The sequence below is a fragment of the Aquarana catesbeiana genome, linkage group LG13, assembly GCF_042186555.1.
Source record: "Aquarana catesbeiana isolate 2022-GZ linkage group LG13, ASM4218655v1, whole genome shotgun sequence".
Taxonomy (NCBI): Eukaryota; Metazoa; Chordata; class Amphibia; order Anura; family Ranidae; genus Aquarana; species Aquarana catesbeiana.
The window spans coordinates 6,464,837-6,489,114 of record NC_133336.1 but is presented as its reverse complement, the minus strand read 5'-3'; the positions used below and the strand labels follow the sequence as shown (position 1 = coordinate 6,489,114).

The following is a 24,278-nucleotide window of genomic DNA, read 5'->3' as shown; positions in this document are numbered from 1 at the left end:
GCGCTGTTCAGTGAGCTGCGCTCCACTTACTACTAGAATATATAAGGATTGATTGTCGTGCCGTTCAGCCAATCCCATGAGTAAGTCCCTGTGACGAAACATGTCGGGGGCGTAGCTGTACGGCAATCAACATCATTGAGGCAGGACGTTGCTTAACACACCAGTTGACGAGAAGGTTTAGATCCAGGACCAAGGGAGGGGTGAGATTCAACTTTATGCTTGCACACCTGGAAGCTTTGAAAGGCTTACCTCAGTCACTTTTGCTGTCTTTTAACTTGTACCATGTGAGTTTAAATCTTGGAGGCTGTTTAGTGTTTTCATTAAAGCTTTTTTACGGTATTACACTATTGGTACACTTTCTTTATTCACATGTGGAGATTATATGAGATGCACGGCTGGAGTTTGGTTGCTTGCTCTAAAACCCTATCCATGTGGTTTAAATGTGTTGTAGCCTAACATGAGAATGTAGGCATTGGAATTCAGTGGGTGCGTTTCTTTAGGGGAGTGGAATCACAGACACATTGGTGTGGTGAATGGATTAAGAGATCTTCACATCGACTATAGATCTTCTACAATATTTTATGGACTTTATTTTTCTATATTTTGTGTCATTTTTTTTGTTCTTTTGTGGCTTCACTAGTCACATCATATCACTTCACTTGTCACAGGGTGTTTAGTGTTATTTGTCAATTTAAAGCGGAAGTAAACCCATCCATAAAACAGTTACTTTTCCGGCATGTGCTGGAAATGTAACACTCCCATTGGTTGTGCTCTCAACCAAACTGTCAAACCAGCCAATGGCTGGTGTCATGACTGATCACATGTGCAGCATCATGGCAGTTGTTGATTAAACAGAGGCAAAGAGGGCAGCTTCCTTGGTTAGAAACGATAGTAGGGTTTACTTACACTTTAATGCTTTAGCATTTATTATATTTTAGTACATGTCAGTTATACTTTCTTTTGTAAATTTTGAATCACATATCACTTTATGAGATTAAATCCTCCTTGTGCCCAAACATTTAGTGCCGCTATTTTGACTTTGTGTCATTATCCCAGATTGATCAGTAGTTAAAATTCAGCTTTTATATTTGATCTTTTTAAGTGGCAGCTTCCATATATTTTTCATCTATCCAGAGGCGCAGTGGCGGTATTCTGAGTAGTGGCGCCGATTTCTCAATTATACCCACAGGATTACAATTACATATCTTGATATAATATTTCACAGCAGGGCCTGTTCCAGCGCCCACCAAGAGTAACTGTGAGGACTTACAGTGTTGTGGCACCAGCACCACCACCACCACCAAAGCCCCAATTTTTCTGCCCCTGTTCAACAATGGCATGTAATTACAATTATTGATCTAACATTTCACAGCAGGGCCCGTTCCTGCACCCACCAAGAGTAACTGTGAGGGCTTACAGTGTTGTGGCAACACCAACACCTAAGGCCCCAATTTCTGCAGAGTGTATAGGGCAGGCCCCTACTTTCAAACATCCAACTTACAAACAACTCCTACTTGCAAACCGAAGGAGACAACAGGAAGGTGAGATGAAATCTACCCCTAGTTAGGGAAATTCTCTCCTGTAAGAGTTAATATGGGAAAAACATGTCTCCTCACTAAAAACCCCAAATTTTCAAAAACATTTGTCATTGGGACAGAAAGTTAGGTGAAATCTTCTGAAGAGGTGCACAGACAGCAAAACAAATGTTACAGGGGTGATAACCCTTCCCTATGTTTTCCAAAAAGCTTAAAAATAGATTTTTTTGCTGGAGCTAAACACGTTAAAAATGTACCAGTTCAAAATTACAAACAGATTCTACTTAACAACAAACCTACAGTCCCTGTCTTGTTTGCACCGCCTGTATACTGCTGTTAAGAGTATATAGGGCCTGAGGGCCCCACACCTTTTCTTTTTTTAATTTGTGTGCGGGGTTCCCCTTAATATCCATACAAGACCCAAAGGGCCTGGTAATGGACTGGGGGGTACCCATGCCGTTTGTCTCACTGATTTTCATCCATATTGCCGGGACCCGACATTACATTAAAGCCGCAAGCAGTTTTAAATTACTTTTATTCCTTTAAAAATGTCATTATGTGCAGGGACTGTTCTAAACACGGGAAACACGCGCCACTTTACAGGCATACTATAGACACCCCCCAGGTACGATATTTAAAGGAATATTTCACTTTTTTTTCACTTTAAGCATTATTAAATTCATTGCTCCCGAAAAAACGGCTGTTTTTAAAACTTTCTTTTGCATTGATACATGTCCCCTAGGGCAGGACCCGGGTCCCCAAACCCTTTTTAGGACAATACCATGCATATTATCCTTTAAAATGAGCACTTTTGATTTTGAATGTTCGAGTCCATAAACTTTAATGGGGTTCTAAAGTTCGTGCAAACTTTCGGTCCGTTCGCAGGTTCTGGTGAGAACCGAACCGGGGGGTGTTCGGCTCATCCCTACCTCTAACCATCTCCTGTATCATGAAGTTGGAAAAATTATGATATACTTTGCAATTGCATTAAACTATACCCTTTATAGTCCAAGAATGATTGTATGCATCGTCTATAGATGCTAAATTGTATTGTGTACCATAGATTGAGTGCCTAACATCTATACCATTTATGCTGTTTTTGTGTTCTCATATATGGATTGCATCCTGATTACTGGTACTTTTTGTATTGTTTTTTTATACCTCTCAATAAAAGTGTTTGTATTAAAAAAAAAGCTGTCTTCTCCCAATGCTCAGGGTGCATGAGGATTTGATAATACCCACTTTTCAAATCCAGAACCCTGAACCATTTTACCCCTGGCAGGCTCTGCAGGGCATTTTCTATCTTTGGGGTGATATATTGGTCGGAAATGGTTCTTCAGTTCAGCATCCGATAGTCGATGTACAACCTCAGAGACCCATTCTTCTTCCGTACCACCACTATCGTGGAAATGTATGGACTCAAAGACTCTCTGGTGATACCTGCTCTCTTCAGTTCTGCCAGTTGTTCAGGCAGGTCCTTCAAGTCCCCTGAAGGAATCCGTCAGACTCTTTCTTGGAATGGCTTATCTTCTTTAAGACAGATCCATTGTTAAGCACTTCTTGCGCACCCTACATCAAACTCACTCTTGGAGAATTCAACCTGTCATCTTAGGATCTGACTCTTGGCCCTTTTCTTCCATTCAGGTGGGAGTGGAATATTCTTTAGGTAGAATTCCTTAACAGGGATTTCATCCTTCGCTCCCTCCAACTAAATCAGATGGTGAGACTGGGGTGGCCAGGTTCACTTGTCCAGCAACATCCAAGCCAACATCTTCACAGGGGAGGCCGTTATGTTGCCAACACTAACCAAGATCCTCCTGTGACTTTTTTGCAACACCTTAGTTAAGAATAAGGATGAGCCAAACACCCCCCGGTTCGGTTCGCACCAGAACTTGCTTACAGACCAAAACTTCGCAAGAACTTTAGAACCCCATTGAAGTCTTTGGGACTCGAACGTTCGAAATCAAAAGTGCTCATTTTAAAGGCTAATATGCATGTTATTGTCCTAAAAAATGTTTTGGGACCCGGGTCCTGCCCCAGGGGACACGGATCAATGCAAAAAAAAGTTTTAAAAACGGCAGTTTTTTCAGCAGCAGTGATTTTAATAATGCTTAAAGTCAAACAATAAAAGTGTAATATTCCTTTAAATTTCATACCTGGGGGTGTTCATAGTATGCCTGTAAAGGGGCGCATGTTTCCCGTGCTTAGAACAGTCTGACAGCAAAATGACATTTTAAAGGAAAAAAAGTAATTTAAAACTACTCGTGGCTATTAATGAATTGCCGGTCCCGAGTCTCCCGACAATACACATAAAAGTTCATTGATAAAAACGGCATGGGAATTCCCCACAGGGGAACCCCGAACCAAAATTTAAAAAAAAATTGGCGTGGGGTCCCCTCAAAAATCCATACCAGACCCTTATCCGAGCACGCTATCTGGCAGGCCACAGGAAAAGAGGGGGGGACGAGAGAGCACCCCCCCACCTGACCTGTACCAGGCAACATGCCCTCAACATTGGGAGGGTGCTTTGGGGTCCCCCCTAAAGAACCTTGTCCCCATGTTGATGAGAACAAGGGCCTCAACCCCTACAACCCTGGCCGGTGGTTGTGGGGGTCTGCGAGCGGGGGGCTTATCGGAATCTGGAAGCCCCCTTTAACAAGGGGACCCCCAGATCCCGGCACTCCCCCCTGTGTGAAATGGTAAGGGCCTACCATTTCACAAAAAACTGTCAAAAATGTTAAAAATGACGTCACAGGGAAGTCCCCGTGCGTCAGAGGGGGACGGGCCCCACCCTCCATTATATAAGAACCGTCAGAAGAGGAGATGCGGGAGCCTGCCATCCAATCATGGATGCGTAGCGGCCCGAGAAGAAGATGAAGAAAAGAAGATGAAGACAAAGAGGCGCCGCGGAGGAAGATGCTGGACGAGAACACCAGAAGAACCATAACAACCAGAAGAACCAGAAGAGGAAGAAGATGGAGGAAGAAACCGAAGCATGAAGGAAGAAAGAAGTTAGAAGAAAGAAGATAGAAGAAATAAAGGAATTGTCAAAAACTGTCTCTTGTAATTTTTAACATTTTTGACAGTTTTTTTGTGAAATGGTGGGGGTACTTTTGTACCCCCTTACCATTTCACACAGGGGGGAGGGCCGGGATCTGGGGGTCCCCTTGTTAAAGGGGGCTTCCAGATTCTGATAAGCCCCCCCGCCCGCAGACCCCCACAACCACCGGCCAGGGTTGTGGGGATGAGGCCCTTGTCCTCATCAACATGGGGACAAGGTGCTTTAGGGGGGACCCCAAAGCACCCTCCCAATGTTGAGGGCATGTGGCTTGGTACGGTTCAGGAGGGGGGGTCGCTCTCTCGTCCCCCCTCTTTTCCTGCGGCCTGCCAGGTTGCGTGCTCGGATAAGGGTCTGGTATGGCTTTCTGGGGGGACCCCACGCCAATTTTTTTTTTTATTTTGGCGCGGGGTTCCCCTCAAAATCCATACCAGACCTGAAGGACCTGGTATTGAATTTAGAGGGACCCCCCACGTCATTTTTTTTTACATTTTGGTTCGGGGTTCCCCTGTGGGGAATTCCCATGCCATTTTTATCAATGATCTTCTATGTGTATTGTCGGGAGACTCGGGACCGGCAATTCATTAATAGCCGCGAGTAGTTTTAAATGACTTTTTTCCTTTGAAATGTCATTTTGCTGTCAGACTGTTCTAAGCACAGGAAACATGCGCCCCTTTACAGGCATACTATAGACCCCCCCGGGTACAAAATTTAAAGGAATATTACACTTTTATTGTTTGACTTTAAGCATTATTAAAATCACTGCTCCCGAAAAAACGTCCGTTTTTAAAACTTTTTTTGCATTGATCCATGTCCCCTGGGGCAGGACCCAGGTCTCCAAACACTTTTTATGACAATACCATGCATATTAGCCTTTAAAATGAGCACTTTTGATTTCTCCCATAGGCTTTCTAATTTGCCGCGAACACCCCAAATTGTTCGCTGTTCGGCGAACTGGCGAACAGCTGATGTTCGAGTCGAACATGAGTTTGACTCGAACTCGAAGCTCATCCCTAGTTAAGAACCACTTTTGGAATTATCTCCACTACCGTGACTTCTCTCTGGCTATCGCTTCAAGGACGATGAAACGGCCTGGTTGCTTCCAATTTAGCTTAACAGATGCTCATAAACAAGCCACCTCACCAGGCTGTAACACCTTCTCACGCCAGTCCAGGCTACATATTTTCTCCACACCTTCAGCTGGGGCCTTCTGTTCTTGCACAAGTCGCTGGAAGGCTTGTCTGAGCATGGGGTGTACACCCGTAGTAGAAGTGTCAGGCTCCAGAACTAGAGGTGTCAACAGCCTTCTGACAAGATCAGTATTGATCCTTATTATCAGGGAACTCTTGCTGGCCCCTGGTGGGCGAGGACAGACCACTGCCAGTGTGTCAAACGTCTCTGTTCTTCCAGCCACGGAAGGGTCAATGGTCAGCTTCACTGGTAAATACCCATCATAAGGGAAATTTTGGGCCCCAATGCCCCATATCTCTCAATCTTCCAACTTCTGCAATGGCAGGTGCGTAATGTGCCTCTTGTAGGGAAGTGTTCTTTTGTACACTGTCTGTGAGGTTGTTTACATTCATGCCTGGTACCTACAATAGAGTTCTTGTTACAAACAGATTTTTCCTGTTGTTTCCTTCCCCTGCTTAAGGGTCAGGAAACACTTCAAGGCTATATATGTGGATGTCTTACAGGAAGTGAAAGGAGGGAGTGGCCAGCCACATGCTGAGAAAGCCAGGAGGTGCTGGAGGCTGATTTTGTGTTGTATTCTTCCAGGCTGAAAAGGGACAATAGGCAAGTGTTACTGCACTGTGTAGCTCACTGTTTGTTATATTACTGTCACTCCTGTGTGAGCACTGTGTGGGAATCAGAGATAGCTGTCAGATGCTTCTCTAAATCACTGAAACTTTCTATTTGCATACTGAAATATACTTGGGCTATTCTGCACCGGCCAGGACCTCCGTGAGGTGGGTCACGGGTCCCGAGGACTTGATCACCGCAGGGTCACCCGCGATCGCCTAATGGAGAGGACGAACGGGGAGATGCTAATGTAAACATGCATCTCCCCGTTCTGCCTAGTGACAGTGTCACTGATCTCTGCTCCCTGTGATCGGGAGCAGAGATCAGTGACGTGCCACACACAGCCCCTACAGTTAGAAACATTCCCCAGGAAATACTTAACCCCTCCCTGCCCCCTAGTGGTTAACCTCTTCACTGCCAGTGTCATTTACACAGGAATCAGTGCATTTGTATAGCACTGATTGCTGTATAAATGACAATGGTCCCAAAAATGTGTCAAAATGTATGATGTGTGCGCCATAATGTCGCAGTCACGATAAAAATCGCTGATCACCGCCATTACTAGTAAAAAAAAAATTATTAATAAAAATGCCATAAAACTATCCCCTATTTTGTAAACGCTATAACCTTTGCGCAAACCAATCAATAAACGCTTATTGCGATTTTTATTTTACCAAAAATATGTAGAAGAATACATATCGGCCTAAACTGAGGAAAAAAATGTTATTTTATATATTTTTGGGGGATATTTATTATAGCAAAATGTAAAAAATAATGCGTTTTTTTCAAAATTGTCGCTCTTTTTTGTTTATAGCACAAAAAATAAAAACTGAAGGGGTGATCAAATACCACCAAAAGAAATTTCTATTTGTGGGAAAAAAGGACGTCAATTTTATTTGGGAGCCACGTCACACGACCGCGCAAATGTCAGTTAAAGGGACGCCGTGCCGAATCGCAAAAAGTGTTCTGGTCAGGAAGGGGGTAAATTCTTCCGGGGCTGAAGTGGTTAAGCAATGTGATGGGAGTCACTTTTGGGCGCAAGGGGACCAAGAAAATAATGAACCATGAGAATATGATTGGATTACTTCAAATGGGACAGTAATATTCATTAACAATATCTCTCAAGTAGGGATGAGCTTCGACTCAACTCATGTTCGACTCGAACATTGGCTGTTCGCAAGTTCGCCGAACAGCGAACAATTTGGGGTGTTCGCGGCAAATTCGAATGCCGCGGAACACCCTTTAAAAGTCTATGGGAGAAATCAAAAGTGCTAATTTTAAAGGCTAATATGCAAGTTATTGTCATAAAAAGTGTTTGGGGACCCGGGTCCTGCCCCAGGGGACATGGATCAATGCAAAAAAAAGTTTTAAAAACGACCGTTTTTTCAGGAGCAGTGATTTTAATAATGCTTAAAGTCAAACAATAAAAGTGTAATATCCCTTTAAATTTCATACCTGGGGGGTGTCTATAGTATGCCTGTAAAGGGGCGCATGTTTCCTGTGTTTAGAACAGTCTGACAGCAAAATGACATCTTGAAGGAAAAAACTCATTTAAAACTACCCGCGGCTATTGCATTGCCGACAATACACATAGAAGTTCATTGATAAAAACGGCATGGGAATTCACCAAAGTGGAACCCCGACCCAAAATTTAAAAAGAAAATGACGTGGGAGTCCCCCTAAATTCCATACCAGACCCTTCAGGTCTGGTATGGATTTTAAGGGGAACCCCGCGCCAAAAAAAACAAAAAAAAACGGCGTGGGGTTCCCCCAAAAATCCATACCAGACCCTTATCCGAGCACGCAACCTGGCAGGCCACAGGAAAAGAGGCGGGGACGAGAGTGCGCCCCCCCCCTCCTGAACTGTACCAGGCCACATGCCCTCAACATTGGGAGGGTGCTTTGGGGTAGCCCCCCAAAACACCTTGTCCCCATGTTGATGAGGACAAGGGCCTCATCCCCACAACCCTGGCCGGTGGTTGTGGGGGTCTGCGGGTGGGGGGCTTATCGGAATCTGGAAGCCCCCTTTAACAAGGGGACCCCCAGATCCCGCCCCCCCCTGTGTGAAATGGTAAGGGGGTACTTACCCCTACCATTTCACTAAAAAAACTGTCAAAAATGTTAAAAATGACAAGAGACAGTTTTTGACAATTCCTTTATTTAAATGCTTCTTCTTTCTTCTATCTTCCTTCATCTTCTGGTTCTTCTGGTTCTTCTGGCTCTTCTGGTTCTTCCTCCGGCGTTCTCGTCCAGCATCTCCTCCGCGGCGTCTTCTATTTTCTTCTCCGGGCCACTCCGCACCCATGCTGGCATGGAGGGAGGCTCCCGCTGTGTGACGGCGCTCCTCGTCTGACAGTTCTTAAATAATGGGGGACGGGGCCACCCGGTGACCCCGCCCCCCTCTGACGCACGAGACATGACGGGACTTCCCTGTGGCATTCCCCGTGACGTCACAGGGAAGTCCCGTCAAGTCACCTTGCGTCAGAGAGGGGCGGGGTCACCCCCGTTATTTAAGAACTGTCAGACGAGGAGCGCCGTCACACAGCGGGAGCCTCCCTCCATGCCAGCATGGATGCGGAGCGGCCCGGAGAAGAAAATGAAGAAGAGAAGAAGAGAAGAAGAGAAGAAAATAAGAAGAGAAGAGCGGGAGCCTCCCTCCCATGCCATGGGTGCGGAGCGGGCCGAGGAGAAGAAGATAGAAGACGCCGCGGAGGAGATGCTGGACGAGAACGCCGGAGGAAGAACCAGAAGAGCCAGAAGAGCCAGAAGAACCAGAAGATGAAGGAAGATAGAAGAAAGAAGAAGCATTTAAATAAAGGAATTGTCAAAAACTGTCTCTTGTCATTTTTAACATTTTTGACAGTTTTTTAGTGAAATGGTAGGGGTAAGTACCCCCTTACCATTTCACACAGGGGGGGCCGGGATCTGGGGGTCCCCTTGTTGAAGGGGGCTTCCAGATTCCGATAAGCCCCCCGCCCGCAGACCCCCACAACCACCGGCCAGGGTTGTGGGGATGAGGCCCTTGTCCTCATCCACATGGGGACAAGGTGTTTTGGGGGGCTACCCCAAAGCACCCTCCCAATGTTGAGGGCATGTGGCCTGGTACGGTTCAGGAGGGGGGGGGCGCACTCTCGTCCCCCCCTCTTTTCCTGTGGCCTGCCAGGTTGCGTGCTTGTATAAGGGTCTGGTATGGATTTTTGGGGGGACCCCACGCCATTTTTTTTTTTGGCGCGGGGTTCCCTTAAAATCCATACCAGACCTGAAGGGTCTGGTATGGAATTTAGGGGGAACCCCACGTCTTTTTTTTTTTTTAATTTTGGCCGGGGTTCCCCTTAATATCCATACCAGACCTGAAGGGCCTGGTATGGAATTTAGGGGGACTCCCACGTCATTTTTTTTTTTTAATTTTGGTTCGGGGTTCCCCTTTTGGGGAATTCCCATGCCGTTTTTATCAATGAACTTCTATGTGTATTGTCGGCAATGCAATAGCCGCGGGTAGTTTTAAATGAGTTTTTTCCTTCAAAATGTCATTTTGCTGTCAGACTGTTCTAAACACAGGAAACATGCGCCCCTTTACAGGCATACTATAGACACCCCCCAGGTACGAAATTTATAGGGATATTACACTTTTACTGTTTGACTTTAAGCATTATTAAAATCACTGCTCCTGAAAAAACGGCCATTTTTAAAACTTTTTTTTGCATTGATCCATGTCCCCTGGGGCAGGACCCAGGTCCTCAAACACTTTTTATGACAATAACTTGCATATTAGCCTTTAAAATTAGCACTTTTGATTATTCATGTTCGTGTCCCATAGACTTTAACGGTGTTCGCGTGTTCAAACAAACTTTTTTCCTGTTCGCATGTTCTGGTGCGAACCGAACAAGGGGGTGTTCGACTCATCCCTACTCTCAAGAAATCAGAAGATTTTATCCCCTTGTACACTGTGAGGTCTTTGACCAGGAAGTATAACTCCTAATATGGGCATTCCAGGAAGTTCAATGTAAGAGACAGACCGTCTATTGCTTAACGATGTTGCTTTTGTCTGGATAAGTCAATCATGTTAATCTTGTCTGAGGCAGCTTTCCCTTCACCTATTATTAAGTGTGCTAATGAACTCACCTGTGCCTGCTAAAATGTAAATTAATCTAGTATGACTTGTCACAGCTTCTAAGAGTCTTTCATCCATTGTGCTAATTAACCCTGCAATTGTATGAAGGAGTTCTGTGTTGAGATGTATGATAATCTGTATTGTATAGTCGGTGAGCTAGGAGACGTGAAGTCTGTCCTAAAGGTCATGTCTCTGAGTCACCTAGGCTGTCTAAAGGATTAGATAATTAGCTCATGTTAATTAGGTTTTTGGTTACAGGTTGTATTTTCATCCTGCTGTATATATTTGTGTGAGATCTCAAAATAAAGTCTGATTCCTGTTTGACCCTCAATACAGAGCCTCGTCTCGTACTTGGGGGGAGAATTATTCGTATGGGTTCCTTGTTCGGCTGATTGAAGTGTTCGGTAGCTGCCTTTGTGTTTGGAAATGGAATGGAAATGGAATAAAAAGGCTTTAACCCCTTTCATACTCGGGGTGTCGTTACAAGTGGTGGCAAGCAGTGGGACCATTCCAACAGCCCAGAAGGACAGCTACAAGATTACACAGGCCAATGGAAGCACAGTATGAATGGTTAAAGCCCTCTACCCTCAAGGACTTACTGGAGAACCGATGCCGACCGGGCAACAACCGTAAGAAGAGGGACATTATCGCAGGAACTAGTCGAACTGGATAGAGCCAAAAGACCCAACAAAACCGAAAGGCCCAGTGTAACAGACAGGATACCCGAAGAGGCAAGTTTCGACTGGGCTGTTAACATAAGACTGGCACATTATGGCCTTAACCCTACAGCGGAGATTATAGACCGAGTTTTAGAGGCTGTGGAGGCAAATTGGCTACAGCAAAGAGGTGCTGCAGCAGCAGGAGTCACAGCAGCACCAACTGAAGGGAGAAAAGTACATTTTGCTGCTTTTAAAAATTTCATCGAAACCGAAACAGAGATTGATGGGTACCTTGCCGATTTTGAACAGCAATGTGCCCTACACCGGGTGCCCACAGAGTACTCTGTACTCTGGAATCCCTCAGAGGCTGGCGATCCTGCTCCGCGCCGTGCAGGCCACGATCTTTTGGTCACACAACACAGACCTCCTTACTGGCTGCTGAATGGCAGGTTAAATCCAGCCAGGCAGTCCCAGTCATGGAGAAAGCCAGAAGGGGGGAATCCCCGCACATCCATGCCTGCGACTCACTGCGTTGAGGAGGAAGAACATTGGGGCGTCCTGCACGAGGCTGGTCCAGTACAAACAGTTAACCGGGACAACAGACAGCAACACAGGCAGACTTTCCGGGTTAATGGAAAGGTAGCCAATGGTCTATGTGATACTGGCGCCACCATGACTCTACTACAGAAGAACCTCATCCCAGAGAGCCAACACACCAGAGACACTGTAGCCATAAGGGAAGCAGAAGGCACCATTTTCCGACTACCCTAAAGTCTGATTCCTGTTTGACCCTCAATACAGAGTCTCGTCTCGTACTTGGGGGAGAATTATTTGTATGGGTTTCTTGTTGCTAATTGGAATGTCCTAAACGGCTTTAAACCCTTTCATACTCAGGGTGTGGTTACAAGCAACAGTGTCCCTTTTTGGTCTGGGGAGGTACCTAGTTAGTATTAGCCTAGGGAACGGTAAACAGTTCAGGGTAGCGTCAGGATAGGCTTCCGACAGCCACTTGGATAGGTAGTGGTCCGGTAGCATTGATAGCCTATAGTCAGGTTAGGTTAGTCAGGTTAAAACCATCAGCTGGACAATCTCTATAACTGTTCATCAGATTTTGTGGTTTATGGACTCACGTACCCCTGTGGGCTGATCTATGTTGGCTGCACCATTTGCCCTTTAAGGCAGCGGTTTGGCCAACATAGAAGACCTATGGATGGGAAAAGGACATACATATAGTGTCCCACGACACTGCATTTTTCCTTACTTTCTCCCATGTGAGTTACTATTGTTTTTACTATTGTAGCACTTCCCCCCCGTAGGAGCTGCTGATGAATGTTTGATTCTGCACCCTGCCTCTCAACCGCAAGAACAGTCTCGACCCCTCTGGCACACCTGTATGATATAAGTGTGGGACCCAGCAGTAAAGAAAAAACACAGTAATGATACACTACACAGTATATTTACCGTAACCTTGGAATAAGTCACTTCATCAGCTGTAATAATAGATAGAGACTCACACAGGATATCAATTAACCATTCAGAAAGTTTACTGGAATGGAAATTTGACATGAGAACAATGCGATTAAGCATAAACAATACGCAGTGTGATAACTCAGAGGTAATACGTGACAATAGATAACAGTCCATGTATATGTGAAACTGTGGATTCAATTATCACCATAGGCTGCAGTATAATGTCATGCACATGCAACAGTACAATGCAATATATACATCCTGTACTCAAGGGCTCCCCCTAGGTTGTAATGCATTGTTCTAAATGCAAAGTAAACTGCAATGCTTTGTAGAAGATGATAAAAGTTCATTGTCTTCAGAATCTTCAGCTAGCTTATGGTATTAGACTGCAGTATTTGTAAATCCAAACAAGGAAACAAGTAGAAAGCAAACTGTAGGATAAATGATGCGCTGGTAATTGTGTACTTGCAAGTATAAGGCACTTATAATACTTCCTCCTTAGCAGTGGGTGTAATTCAGTATTGAATTTATAGCACAGAGAAACAAATCCTAAAGTTCAACTGTATGCAGCCTGTGGATAAGTGAGATCACTTCTGTGGGACTACAAGTCTCACCAGCAGTCTGTGGATAACACACTCCACTAATGTACGCTACTGAAATAGGCAGGTTCCTTTCTCACCACAATAGACCCAGGGCTGTAAGGCTCCATCCAGACTCACTTCCTAGGCTGTCCCAGTCTGATGAAAGATGTCGCCGCCATCTGTACCGCTCCTCCGGTTAGCTGGGTTGCAGGAACTTTCAGATGTCCTGGACTGCACACCGATCCACAGCTAAGTTGGCAGGGCTGTACTCTGGAATCCCTCAGAGGCTGGCGATCCTGCTCCGCGCCGTGCAGGCCACGATCTTTTGGTCACACAACACAGACCTCCTTGCTGGCTGCTGAATGTCATCCCAAGAGGCCGAAAAATGGCCACGCTGTCCTTTTATCTGCTTACCCAGTAGGCTGTTCTGTGGCTTGGCATTGTGGGTCAGTGAACTGAGCATTGTGGATCAGTAGTTCCCAGACTGATTTAAGCACATGAGTCACTTCCTCATTTAACTACCAATCCCACAATGCATAACTGTTTGCTTCTAAAATAAAGAAAAGGCCCTGACAAGTTTTAGTGGCCACTAGAGAGAGCCAAACCCTTATTTAGGGAACAACACATTGTTTAGCATGATAACTTTGGTCACAACCCCTGCGTTACATACTCCCCCCACTTGAAATCTTTGGTCCCCAAAGACAGTCAAAGTTTGTGACCTGTTACATGCTTTTACATACAAGTGGAAAAAAAATAGGTTAATGCACACGTGACAACAAATAAGTTCCATTATCATAAGAGGAGTTTAAACTCAAACGGTTCATACCATGACACAGGACTGACAGAGGAGCCTCCCAGCAACTGTCACAAGGAGGGAGACTGCTCTGTCCACTTGCTACTGACACCGAAGTGTCCTGTATAGATGTGCCGGGGGGTGAGATGGGGTTATCCTCTACCAAATCAGCGGTGAAAGGACCAGGCATTTCAGGAGTCCTTTTTGAAGTAAGACAAATCTCATCGGAGCATTCACCCAGAATGTCATAGGTTAGTCTCTTGGGTGGTTGAATAACTCTCTTCGCTCTCTGTTCTTTAGGTTCTGGTGCTACACTGGTATAGTCTTCCTCCACGGCCACTTCTTCCTCCTGCACATCCACTTCAGCTTCCTGTATCTCGGTTTCTTGCAATACAGCTTCCTGCATTTCAGCTTCAACGAAGGAAGAACCCTCGGTGTCTGTTTCTAACAAGGAAGATTGGGGGTCTTCCAGATCTTCTGAAGATCTGTCCTGCGGCACAAACTCGGGGGCCTCTGGTAGGAGAACTACACTGTCTGTCACCGTGGGATAAGGAAAAAGGGTGGTATCAATCTTTGGTGTGGGAGATGGCCACAACCAGTCTATTCCCATCTCTTCAACTTTGCTGTCCTCATCATCTACAGCAAGAGGCACAGACTGAGATCTAGTCACTGGTCGGGGCCTCTGAGAGGTGGTGGATATGGACAGTGAATCTTGCTGCGGTGGTAGATGGACTGCCTCCGACAGAGGCAAAAGATGATTGCGATGCCAAGTCTTTAGTGGGCCTGTGCATCCCTCTGGCTGAATCTGGTACAGGGGCAGTCCTGGGAGTTGTTTGCAGATCACATAGGGCTGTGACTTCCAGCGATCAGCCAATTTGTGTTTCCCAGGTACATCTAGATTTCTCAGCAGTACTCTATCGCCTGGTTGTAAGTCCTGTACTCCCACCCCGAGGTCAAAATTTCTTTTGTTCCTCTGTTCTTGGGTATCTGAAGCAGCTTGAGCCTTATCATAGGCAGTCTTCAGGCTTCTCCGCAGCCGGTCCACATACCCTCTGTGGGAAGTTGCTGAGGTATGGTCCGGAGATGTGCCGAAAGCTAGATCTACTGGCAGCCGGGCCTCTCGCCCAAACATCAAGCGATAAGGAGAGTATCCTGTGGCATCATTTGCAGTGTAAACATGCACAATAGCTGCTATATGCTTGCTCCAGTGTTGCTTTTGCTCTGAAGTTAAAGTTCCCAGCATATTCAAAAGAGTTCTTTTGAATCTCTCTGGATGAGGATCTCCTTGGGGATGGTACGGCGTGGTTCTAGATTTCTTGATGCCCAGCAAATCTAAAAGTCTCTTAATGAGGTGGCTCTCGAAGTCTCTCCCTTGGTTGGAGTGGATACGCTGGGGCAGGCCATAATGTACAAAGAATTTCTCTACTAGGATTTTGGCCACCGTGAATGCCTGTTGATCCTTTGTGGGAAATGCCTGGGCATAATGGTGAAATGGTCGGTAATCACCAGGACATTTTCCCTGCCCACTTAGATCAGACTCCAAGCACAGAAAGTCAATGCACACCAGCTCCAATGGTCCTTGGCTCTGGAGGTGGCCCATTGGGGCGGCTCGTTGAGGCAAAGTCTTCCTTGGGATACATCTGAGGCAAGAGTGGCAGTAGCCCTTGACTTCAGCCCACATGTGGGGCCAATAGAATCTGTCCCTCACCAGTTGGAAAGTCCTCTCGGACCCTAAATGGCCATGATGGCCATGTAAAGCAATTAACACTGTCTCCTGATGTTTTTCTGGTAGGAACAACTGCCATTTCTCTTCAGGATCTTCAGAGGGGCCCCTTCGGTAGACCACCCCTTGTTGCAGCTGCAACCGATCCCACTCTCCGTACAATAAACAGCCCTCTTTTAGGGAGTCAGTAAGGAGCAAGTCAGGGCGTTGGCTCTCTAAGGCCTTTAATGCCAAGATACAGAGGGGATCTTCCAACTGGTCCCTACGCAGGCCTTTTTTGGAAAGCTTGGGCAGACCTTCATTCCTGACTTGAGTGATGTTGTAATAGCATCTGGGCACCCCAGCAGCTGACACTCCAATTTCCTCAGCCCTGGCTCCACCTCTTACTTGCTGTTCCACTCCTTGACAAAGGGCTCTCACCCCTTTAGGGGTCAGCTGGGTTGATTCTTCCAGGGAGTTTTGGGAACAGTGGGGTCTTCTCGACAAAGCATCTGCATCCTTGTTCCCTGGTCGGTACTACAGGCTGAAAGTGAACCCTGATAGGGCAGCCAACCATATGTGGCACGTGGCATCCAACTTGGCGATAGTGAGTAGGTATGTGAGGGGATTATTGTCGGTCTTGATTATGAACTCTGCTCCATATAGGTAATCCCTCAGTTTATCCACTACCTCCCACTTCAAGGCTAGGAACTCAAGCTTGTGTGTGGGGTAGTTCTTCTCAGCGGGTGCCAAACTCCGACTCACATAGGCAACAGGCCTTAAGTGCCCATCATGCTCTTGATACAGCACCCTGCCTAATCCATCTCAGCTGGCATCTACATGCAGGTCGTACGGCTTAGCTGGGTCTGCATAGGCCAAGACTGAAGCAGTTGTCAGGCTCCACTTCAAAAAGCCTCTTCACACTGGGCAGTCCACTGTTCCTGGATGGACTCTTTTGGGCTTCCTGGGCCCTACTGCTGGTTTTACAGGCTTAACTGAATCTGGATCATCGTCTTGCTCTTCACTTTTCAATAGCTCATTGAGTGGGCAAGTTATTTTAGCAAATCCCTCAATGAATCTCTGGTGATACGAGCAGAATCCCAGAAATGACCTAAGCTCGGTCACATTAGTGGGTCTCGGCCAAGAGGTGACGGCTTCCAGGGTGCATGGCCACTCCATCGGCAGTCACGATATGGCCAAGGTAGTTGACCAACCGTTGATAAAATGGCACTTCTCCATGGAGAGCTTCAAACCTGCGTCATGGAGTCTCTTCAGGACCTTTTCCAGACGCTCTTCATAGTAGGAGATGGGAGTCTGAGGCACTCTTGTCTCTGTGATACCTTCTTGGGTTGGTTTGTTGACTTTCGCTATCAATAGGGTCATCATCTCCATTATCTGTGCCATTTGAGATTTCAGGGCGGCTATTTCAGAGTCTTGCTCCCCTGTTGCTACGGACCTGACTTCAACTAAAGATGTAGAGGCTGGACGAACATTTGCTTGCTTGTCATCAAACATGGTCTCTTCTTCTCTCACTACTCTGATGGGGTCAGGGTATTTTAGGGACATAACAACCACAGAGGTCTTCAGCTGGAGCCAGACTGGGTCAGAGCGTAGAGCCCCTTCAGGATTTGCTGTATTCTGGCTTGATCGATGGCGGAGGGCATCATCCCTTTTTTTCTCCTTGTCAAAAGAAGTTTATTGAGTATACAATGTTATAAAGATACATAAAGTAAGTTTACAAGGATCTATAAAGTAAGCTCATTGTTTTACAGTAGGGTTTATATAGGTAAATATCATGGAATTTCAAATATTAAACATCGGGTTCATGTAAACCTAAATTAAAGATATATATAATTTCCTTAGTTACTTTTGTAGGTATTTAAATGATTTATACCTACTATACATATTGTTTACAAGTAGAGTGTATATAGGTCAAATAAATTCTGATAATGAGCTTTAATCGTAAGGTGGAGAAAAGGAAAGAGAAAGAAGAAAAAGGGTTGAAAGGTAGAGGTATGGTCCACAAGGTTGTCCCGCTCGTCAGTTTATTATTCTTTTTAGTTCTCTTTGAAGCCTTAGAATGGGTGTCTCTGTAAGTCATTTAATCTGTTACCATGGCAACAGGACAGAGTCATTGAAGTTTGACAGGAACTGTTGTTTTATCCAAGGATGCCAAAGTTTTTCAAATTTTGGAATTTGATTTTGATCGATGGCTACCATCTTAGCATGGGACATTGTATTATTCATTCTGTGAATTGTTTCTGCTAGTACCAATGTAGGAGATTTCCATGCCTTGGCCACTGTTTGTTTTGCAGCCGTTATTAGTTGGATCATAAGTTTGAATTGAGAGAGTGTTAACCATTCCGGTTTTAGATTAAGTAAAGTTAAATATGGATCTGGTTGTATTATTTTTTTAAATATTTTAGATGCAATCACGAAGACTTCCTTCCAGAAGGTTTGGATTACTGGGCACGTCCACCATATGTGTAAATATGTGCCTATTTCTGGGCATCCTCGAAAACAAAGAGCTGAGGTATTAGGTGAATATTTTGCCACTCTAGCGGGTACAAGGTACCAGCGAGTTAGGACTTTATAATTTGTCTCCAGTGCTAAGATGTTGGGTGAAGATGACTTAGATGTGAGCCATATGTTAGACCAGTCCGTGTCTTCTAAAGTTCGTCCCAGGTCCTCCTCCCACCTCTGAACGTAAGAGGGTCTATTAAGATTTGCTACTCCATATAATTGATTATAAAGTGATGAAATTGTACCTTTAGCAAATGGATCTTTTGTACAGATTGATTCAAAAATGGATAATTGGGATAATGGTGTATCCCCCTTTAGGAATGGTGTATAGAAATTTTTGATTTGGAGATATCTAAATATCTCAGAGTTTGGTAGATCATATTTTTCTCTAAGCGATGGGAATGAAAGGAATGATTTCGATGCTATGAAGTCATTTAGTGTCTGAATGCCTGATGTTGTCCAAGCTTTAAAAGAATTTGGGTAGATCCATGCCGGATAAAAGGCCGGATTTCTAATAAAAGAAAGGAGAGGATTGTGTGGAGATTGTAACTGATATTTGGTTTTTAGTTTATCCCAGAGAGATAAGAAGTGTTTAGTTATGGGATTATGAATTTTAAAGCGGTCTTTAGGATCAAGCCATAATAAATTTGATATTAATAGAGGGTCATTTTCTGAAGCCTCTATAAATGCCCATAATGGGATTTCCTGTTTTGCATGGTATTTGGACAGACTGGCCAAATGTGCTGCTCTGTAGTAGTTAGTAAAATTAGGGTATCCCAGGCCTCCTTTATTTTTGGGAAGATGTAGTGTGTGTATAGGTATACGTGGTTTAGAAGAGCCCCATATAAACGAAGTTGCTCTTTTTTGTACTATTCTCAAAAAATAGGAAGGAATTGGAATAGTGAGGACTCTGAATAGATAAAGCAAATTGGGTAGAATAGTCATTTTGATTGCATTAATCTTCCCTATCCAGGATAAAGGAAGTTGCGACCATTGTTTTATTAGATTTGTGATCTGTCTTAATACAGGAGGATAATTGGTTGAGAATAAGTCAGAATGAGATGCTGTTAAATGAATTCCAAGATATGGGTTTGATTTTTCTGCCCATGTGAATGGGAGTGCAGCCCTAGGTGGGATCAGTTCCATGTTTGTGAGTGAAATATTAAGCACTAGGCATTTCTTAGGATTAATCATAAGGCCGGATAGAGCTGCAAATCCATCAAGAGCTGGTATTAAGTTAGGACCAGAGACCTGTGGTGATGATAGAAAAAGTAATATATCGTCTGCAAATATACATAGTTTGTGTGTAATACCTCCTACTTCAATGCCAGTTATAGTTTGGTTTGTTCTGATGTATTGGGCCATGGGTTCGAGTATAAGGGCAAATAATAAGGGAGATAATGGGCAACCCTGTCGGGTACCTCTTTCGATATTAAAGGCTTCAGATTTGTATCCAGCATATTTTATATAGGCTTTGGGTTTATTATATAATGCTTTTATCCATGTTAAAAAGTGGGGTCCAAAACCCCATTTTTGTAATGAATATTGCATATATTGCCAGGATACTGTGTCAAATGCCCTCTTAATATCGAGAGATAGAAAACATAAAGGGATTTTCCGTTTTTTAGCAATATGTGCCAATAACACTGCCCTGCGTATATTATCGCCTGCCTGTCTATTTGGCATGAAGCCTACTTGATCTCTATGTATTAATTTTCCTATAATGCTATTGAGGCGTTTTGCTATTATTTTTGCTAATAATTTAATATCGAGGTTTAACAGAGAGATAGGCCGATAATTCACACAGGAAGTATCATCAGAAAGGGGTTTTGGGATCATGCAAACAATTGCCATTAGTGTTTCTTGCCGAAAAGAATGTCCATCTAGAAGTTTGTTAAAAGTTTCAGTGAGAATGGGAGAGAGTATTTCTGAGAATGTTTTATAGTATAAAGCCGAGTAGCCGTCTGGGCCTGGTCTTTTGTTAAGTTTTAGGTCTTTTATGGCGTTAGCAACTTCATCTATAGTTATAGGCTCATCCAAACTGTTTTTTTGATTCTTAGATAACTCAGGTAAGGTTATTTTTGAGAAGAAGGATTCAGCCTCTGTAGGATTAAATTCATTGTTTGTCTTGTATAAAGTTGCGAGATGTGAGTGAAATTTATGGACTATTTTAACTGGATTACAAGTGTATACATTTTTTGATAATTTCAAACGTATTGGTTTGAAAGATTTGTTAGTTGAATTTAATGCCCGAGCCAAATATGTACCTGGTTTGTTTGTATTCATGTAGAAATTGTGTTTGGAGCGTTTGAGGGATTTATCAACTGACTCAGTGAGAAATAGATCGTATTCCAATCTAGATTTTTCCAGATGAGATTTTGTACTCTGAGATGGATTATCTTGAAATGATATGTAGGCTGCATTAAAATTGAGTTCTAGTTTTTTTGCTAGATTTTTGCGTTCCCGTTTAAATAGTGCCATTTGTCTTTGTATTGTACCACGCAAGACAGGCTTATGAGCTTCCCACAGTGTTATTGGGGAGATGTCTGTTGTATTATTAATTGATATGTATTCCTTTAAAGCTTGTTCAATGGCCATCTGATGTAGTGGGTGTTTGAGCATTATGTCCGGTAAGTACCACGTTGGGTCATGCGCTTTTGGTATGGCTGAGGCTATAGTAGTGTATACTGCATTATGGTCAGACCACGGAATCGGAATTATATCTGATGCAATAATTTCTGGTATCATTCCTATTGTTAGAAAATATGATCTATTCTGGTGAAGGTTTGATGAGGTTGCGAGAAATAAGTGAATTTCTTTTTCATTGGGTTACTTTCTCTCCACGAATCTACCAGATTGTGTTTGGAAAGAAGTTGAGAAAAAGGTAATCTAGAGGTTATTTTGGATGGTGTAAAAGGTGATTTATCTAGAAATGGGAGGAGGACCTGGTTCGAATCCCCACACATTATCACTGTTCCTATTTTGTGTGTATTAATCACTTGTAATATATGTGAGAGGAATGGTGTAGGTTGTTTGTTAGGAGCGTAGTAGGAAATCACCGTGATTGCTGTATCCATTATATAACCCATGAGTATCAGGTATCTACCTTCTGGGTCTTTAATTTCTGATGATAAGGTGAATGGTGTGGATCGGTGAAATGCAATTAGAGTACCCCTTTGTTTGGTACAGGCAGAAGCCGTGTAAATTTGTTGATAAAAAGGAGAAATATATTTTGGAGTAGAATCTTTGGTGAAGTGTGTTTCTTGGAGGCATACTATGTGAGCCTTCTTGTTATGGAAAGTACGGAAGGCTTTGGTCCTTTTTTGAGGGACATTTATTCCCTGAACATTCAGGGAAAGTATATTCAGTGGTGCCATGGCAATAGATCAAATAGTTTTGACTTACTTTTTGTTATACAGAGCTGACTGCGCAGATCAACCTGTGTGGATTGAGGAGATGAATAGATAGAAAAGAAACCAGTGAATTCTGGAGTAAAGAGTAAACAAAAAACATATGAGATTAGATGATACATTGTATAAATTATTTTTTGCAAGTAATCACAATTTAACCGTGAAAGAGAATAAATATCTCTCTCAGGGGAATAAGTGCCTTCGTCACACTCCCACATAATATGGTTGGGAGAATGAGGAGGGCTAATGGGGGTACACGGATCTTCCGCTTACAGGAGAGAAGTGCTATGAAGACATCAAAATGATGTTTCATTAATTGGAGTGCAGAATATAGTTTTTGTTGAAATTATTTATTCCAGGGTGGTTGTATATGGTTAGTCTTGCCCTAGGCTAAATAATTCAGTTAGAAAGGTACTGTTAATAACTTTGGTATTGATGAAGATAGTTTGAATTATTTTGGGATTTTAACCCTTTTAGAGTAAACAATTACATATTTTATTCATATGTAACTGTTTAGATATGTTAACTCATAAAATTGAGGTTGTATTGCTTCAGATTAGAATAAACAAAAACATAGTTCTAGGAACTAGTTAGGTAATAATATATTTGTTTTAAGAAAAGAAAGAAAAAGCTTCCATTACTTCTGGATTATTGAACATATTTGTCCTAAAAAGTAATAAATCTATTGTTATTACCTGATAATATATAACTGAACAAGAATTTCCTTATTTCACTTATATATTCTAAGGCTATATGAATCAGAAGTAATAAGAAATATAACTGGAATGTAACATTATCCCACACAGTGTGTGACTATCAGAATGCAGTTACATTCAGTTATAAATATAGGTTTTTTATAGAGAACCATCTCTTAGTATAATAAATGAAGAGATATCAGGAATTAGGATGTCAGTCCATTGAATCTTCTTGGTCCATGGATGATGTGGCATAACGGCCTCTTTTGTGAGAATGATGATTCCCATTTTGTTCTGAAATTTTCTGGGTGCTGCCTGAAGGTGAAGATGATGCCATTCTTCTGCGTGCGGGAGTGTTGCTGCTTGTGGGTTCTGTCAGATTTAATTTTAAAAGGGTTTGTTGTAGTTCATCTGCTGATCTGCTTCTGTAAATTGTACCTTGGTAGTTAAATCTGCATGAAAAGGGGAAGCCCCATTGATGCATAATGTTGTGGCGTTGCAGTTCCATTAGTTGGGGTTTCATGGATCGTCTTTTAGTAATAGTAAGTTGGGATAGGTCAGCAAAAATTTGATAATTGTGTCCTTGAAAATTAAGTTCCTTTTTTTCTCTTGCAGCAATTAGTATTTGTTCTTTCGTTCTGTAATAATGAAATTTTGTGATTATATCACGTGGGGGGTCCATCTTTCTTTTTGGCTGTGAGGGCTCTATGTACTCTGTGCAGTTCTAAACGTTCATTAGGGATATCTGGCTTTAGTTCTTGTAATAGAGCAGTAATAGTAGATTGCAGGTCTGTCGCAGTTTCAGGTATTCCCCTTATGCGCAAGTTTGAACGTCTGGCTCTATTTTCGTAATCTTCGAGCTTAGTTTGAAGTATTAAATTCTCTTTTTATAATTGTTCCAATTCTGTTATATTTTCTTGGGTTGTAATTTCAATTTCATCCATTTTTATTTCTAAGGCTGCGGTGCGGTTTCCCAGCTCTCTTATTTCTTTGGTTAGGCTTTTTATTATTTGGTCTGAGGTTTGTTTTAAAGCCTTATGAAGCATCTTTTCAAATTGTAATAATATTACTGGGGATACTGAGGAGGCTTGTGGAGAAGTTTGTGAGAGGATTTGTTCTGCATCTGACTCAAATGGAGAGTCTTGCTGTGACATTTTCTGTCTGTGAGAGCGCCCTGATGCTGTATCTTGTGAGGTGACTGGAGCTGCTTCAGCTGCAGTGAGTGCCTGTGAGCTCTTTGTGAGGTGATTTTTATTTCTGCCACGGTTTCCTCCCAGTACCATATTTCCTGCCCAAACTTTCACAGTTTGTTCCCTGGGGCAAAAAGGTTCAAATGGATACCTTTTGAGCCTGCAGGCTCCGCTTTGTCCTTCTCTTCTCTCCTCAGCGGTGTGGAGCTCTAACAATGCATGTCTGCTCCGCTAGGCTCCGCCTCCTGCCCTCATCCCTTTTTTTAACACAATCTGGTATAGCATCTTATTCAGTCATCTGATGTATTCTGACAGGAATTCACCTTGACGTTGAAGGGTATGCTCAAACTGATAGATCAGATCCGTTGCTTTCTCTTTCTAGAACTCCTCCTGTAACATGGCTAGGTAATCATAAGCTGTACAGGTGGTGTTACTAAATCTCAAGTTCCTGATAGCCTCAGCAGCAGCTCCTCGCAAACTCTCACTGATGCGTTGCTTCTTTTGGGCCTCTGGCAGATCCCACTCTTCTAGGGCCTGCATGGCCTCTTCTATCCATACCTTGAATTCTTCCTCAACAGTTGGCACAAGATGTCTTCCAGAGAAAATCCTCAGTCTCCGATACCCAGCTTCTACACATACTGGATTGCTCTTCTGGCACTTTGTCAAGATCCATCTGGCATGTAGTTTAAAGGATTCCCAGACATTGGCTGGAAAAGCAGAACCGTCATTCTCTGAGAAATACGTTTTCCAG

At 43.5% G+C, this 24,278-nt stretch overlaps 1 protein-coding gene across 1 annotated transcript in view; it reads right to left on the bottom strand.

Moving 5' to 3' along the window:
• The window catches only part of LOC141117572 (ribonuclease inhibitor-like), a 253,846-nt gene that overhangs the window by 164,098 nt on the left and 65,470 nt on the right, over positions 1-24,278 (bottom strand). The gene's annotated exons all lie outside the window — the stretch shown is intronic.